This window comes from Otolemur garnettii, unplaced genomic scaffold (genome assembly GCF_000181295.1).
Source record: "Otolemur garnettii isolate 467f Iridium unplaced genomic scaffold, OtoGar3 scaffold00224, whole genome shotgun sequence".
NCBI lineage: Eukaryota > Metazoa > Chordata > Mammalia > Primates > Galagidae > Otolemur > Otolemur garnettii.
Window position 1 is genome coordinate 118,942 of NW_003852619.1, and position 4,200 is coordinate 123,141.

A 4,200-nucleotide genomic window follows, 5' to 3' on the forward strand; every position below is an offset into this window, starting at 1 on the left:
AGTTTGAGGTTGCTGTGAGCTATGATGCTACAGCACTCTACTGATGGTGACAAAGTGAGACTTTGTCTCAAAAAAAATAAATAAATAAAAGTCAGTAGACTTTACTATGGCACATGGTTTTGAAAATATGTTAGTAGAATAACTGCATGGTATACGGATTCCTGGTGGTTCTCAAAGTGGAATATATGTCACCTGGGAACATGCTAGAAATTCAAATTCTTGGGCCCTACATCAAACCCTATTGAATCAGAAACTCTGAGGTTGCAGCCCAGTAATCTATTTTAATAAGCCCTGTGGGTCTGTGTTCCCTACCCTCCAGGCTATGGACCAGTAGGGGTCTAAGCCTATTAAGAACAGGGCTGTGCACACAGCAGGTGAGCACAGGGTGAAGGGATTGAGGGAGCAAAGCTTCATCTTTATTTACAACCCCTCCCCTTCACTGGCATTACCTCCTGAGCACTGCCTCCTGTCCGTCACATCAGAGGTGGCATTAGATTCTCAGTGTAGTACCAACCCTAGTGTAAACTGCACGCATGAGGGATCTAGGTTGTGCACTCCTTATGAGAATCTAATGCCTGATGATGTGAGGTAGAGTTGAGCTAGTGAAGCTAGCTATGGAGAGTGGCTGCAAGTACAGATTAGCAGAGAAGTTTGACTACCCAGAGACTATAAGGCCATAATAAATCCTTTGCAGACTCATATTAAAACCCCCATCCTATCTGTGGAAAAATTGTCTTACATGAAATAAATCCCTGATTCCAAAAAGTTTGGGGACCTCTGCTCTAGGTTTACAGATGAGAGTTCTTTAGTCCAGTTTGACAACCACTGGAATATAATATGGGATCTGAATCCAGAAAAAACTAAAGGGCTGAAACCTGTCAATCAAATTGATCTAGTTCTCTACAGGTGAGTATCATTCTCATCTTTCTTACTTTTCCCTATAACTAACTCATTGATGACCCGTTTTCTCATGCTACGAAAACATGCAGGCATAAAATGCAACAGCTTCTAAGTCCCTTCCCATTCTACTTTTCAGAAAAACTTTCATGCACATACACATTAAAATTTAATGGAGATACTTTCTTCAACCCTTTCCTTTCTGAGTTGAGAACAGCCCTACTTTGTTCATTGCTGGTAAATGATCTTCCAATCAAGCAATGAAAGAGTTAAGAAGTATTTGAAAGCTCACTTTTTGAGCGCTAGTGCCATAGCAACCACTTGAGATTGTACAGGACAGACCTACACTTCTAGAAAGAACCATAGATTCAGTGAAATGTGAGCTGTGAATTTGGAATGGTAGAATTTCAGAGCTGAACGGGGTCAGCCTCTCCAATTCATAATAATCAGCAGTTCTGAATTTTTTTTTTTTGGTTCTGAAATTTTGTAAAGTTATCGTGGCACAAAAGAACCAAATAAAACAGTCAAGTTAAGATCTTAGGCTTCTAAAGATCTTCAGAGTTGTATAAATCCATACTCATAGGTCTTATATTGGTGTTTACTGTGACCAAAATAAAGATATTGAAATAGGTGAGGTGAGGTAACAGTCAGTGGGCTTAGTTTTCTTTTCCCTCAAACCACTCATTTGCTTATAACAAATACTTGCACAGGCCAGCTCCGGTGGCTCACACCTGTAATCCTAGCAATCTGGGAAGCCGAGGTGGGTGATTTTTCTGAGCTAACGGGTTTGATTCCACCATGAGCAAGAGTGAGAACCCCCTCTCTAAAAATAGCCCGGCATTGTGGTGGGCACCTGTAGTCACGACTACTTGGGAGGCTAAGGCAAGAGAATCATTGAGACCAAGAGTTTGAGGTTGCTGTGAGCTGTGGCACCATGGTATTCTACCAAGGGTGACAAAGTGAGACTCTATCTCAAAATAAAGAAAGAAAGAAAAAGAAAAAGGCCAGGCTTAGTGGCTCAGCCTGTAATCTTAGCACTCTGGGAGGCCGAGGCCCATGGATTGCTGGAGCTCACAAGTTCAAGACCAGCCTGAGCAAAAAATTGAGACCCCCCCATCTCTACTAAAAATAGAAAGACTGGGCAAGAGGATTGTTTGAGCCCAAGAATTTGAGATTACTGTGAGCTATGATACCAGGGCACTCTACCAAGGGTGACAAATTTGAAATTCTATCTCAAAACAAACAAACAAAAAAATTTAGGCTTATGAACAAATAATAGAAGAATACTGGGTAAAAACAAGATAAATGGTTACAGTGCTGGCCACATGCACCAAGGCTAGCAGGGCTAGCTAAACAATGACAACTGCAGGCTCAGCGCCTGTAGTTCAGTGGCTAGGGCACAAGCCACATACACTGGAGCTGGCGGGTTCAAACCCAGCCTGGGCCTGCCAAACAACAATGACAACTACAGGCTCAGCACCCATAGCACAGTGGTTATAGCGCCAGCCACATATACTGAGGCTGGCAGGTTTGAACCCGGCCAGGGCCAACTTCAGCAACAACAAAAAATAGCCAGGCATTGTGGCGGGCGCCTGTAGTCCCAGCTACTGGGCGGCGGAGGCAAGAGAATCGCTTAAGCCCAGGAGTTTGAGGTTGCTGTGAGCTGTGATGCAACGGCACTATACCGAGGGCAACATGGTAAGACTCTGTCTCAGAAAAAAAAAAAAAAAAACCAACGAAGAAGTGCCAGGAACATTTGTCCAGGAGTTTTAGGCTGTTATATGCTATGATGGTGCCTGTCGATAGCCACTGCACTGTAGCCTGGGCAACATAGTGAGACCCCCATGGCCCCCCCCAGAAAAAATCCCAAAAATAGGGAGTAAGAAATAAGATACCAAGAACAATCAAACTTTGTTATTTTCTTCTGGTAATTTCCCAGAAGATTTTAAATTTGCAAAGAAATAGTAAGATATAATTATTTGTGATATAATGTATTTAAACACTGATCTTGCTGAAAAATCTAATTCTTATTTCAATTAGAAAGTCTAGGGCAGGCCTGTTGACTCAGGCCCGTAATCCTAGCACTCTGTGAAGCCTAGGCAGGTGTATGGCTTGAGTTCAGGGAGTTCCAGACCAACGTGAACAAGACTGAGACCCTGTCTCTACTAAAAATAGAAAAACTAGCCTGTGGTGGCAGGTGCCTATAAGTCCCAGCTACTCCAGCAGCTGAGACAGGAGGATTGCTTCAGCCCAGGAGTTTGAGGTTGCTGTAAGCTATAATGATGCCATGGCACTCACCCATGGCACTCACCCAGGGCAACAGAGTGAGATTCTGTCTATAAATAAATAAATAAATGGCAAAAAAGAAAAACTAACCAGGCATGGTACTACATGTCTGTAGTCCCAGCTACTCAGGAGGCAGAGGCAAGAGGATCTCTTGAGCCCAGGAGTTTGAGGTTGCTGTGAGCTATGACTCTATGGCATTCTACCCAGGATAACAGAGTGAGACTCTGCCTCAAAAAATAAAAATTAAAAAAAAAGAAAATCTAGTCCTCACTTCAGTAGCACATATACTAAAATTGGAACGATACAGAGAAGATTCGCATGGCCCCCGCGTAAGGATGACACGCAAATTCGTGAAGCATTCCATATTTTTTCATATAATGTTTGAACTATTCATGGATCCATAATAAATAGTATATATCATGACAAAAGAAGAAAATCTAATTCTTGTTTCAAAAATGTATTTTACATACAAAATTATAGACATCTGTTTAGTAAACTTTTGAGAGTCGTTTTTCTTTAACTGGGTGCATTGTGTCTCTGCAGCTTTATTCTGTTCCTAGGTACTAGGGATTGCTTTTTAATTCCATTAGCTTATATAAAGGGCTTTGCATTTTTGGCTAAGGCATCAAAAATGTATTTTCTCATTAAATACTGGAATTTTGTTTGGCAAAGATTAAGCTCTGCTTCTGCCAGATTACTGACAATTGTATTGAGGGGAAAGAGAGAAGGTTTGGGTATGTTCAGGAACATTTCACTGATATTTCAGAGAAATTAGTATTAAAAACAAAAGACTCCAAATCTCTCCCCATAAAATTAATCTTCCGAAGTAGAAAAATACTTACTAAAATTAATTTTATTTTTCATTCAATGGACCTTATACGTGATTTCTTAGTAGAAATTTAACAAAGTCCTTTGTTAATCATTAAGTAAACAGAATGACCTAACTCATCTGGAAAAACCTGTTTTGATTTCAACTAGATTTTTTTGTTGTTGTTTGATTAATCAAAAAAAGTACTC

The 4,200-nt window shown here is 40.8% G+C and overlaps 1 non-coding gene across 1 annotated transcript; it reads left to right on the forward strand.

Moving 5' to 3' along the window:
- Positions 1 to 3,446: 3,446 nt before the first annotated feature.
- LOC111722251 lies at positions 3,447 to 3,553 on the forward strand. Its single transcript, XR_002771097.1, has one exon. It is a non-coding gene; the product is annotated as a U6 spliceosomal RNA (small nuclear RNA).
- Positions 3,554 to 4,200: the final 647 nt, after the last annotated feature.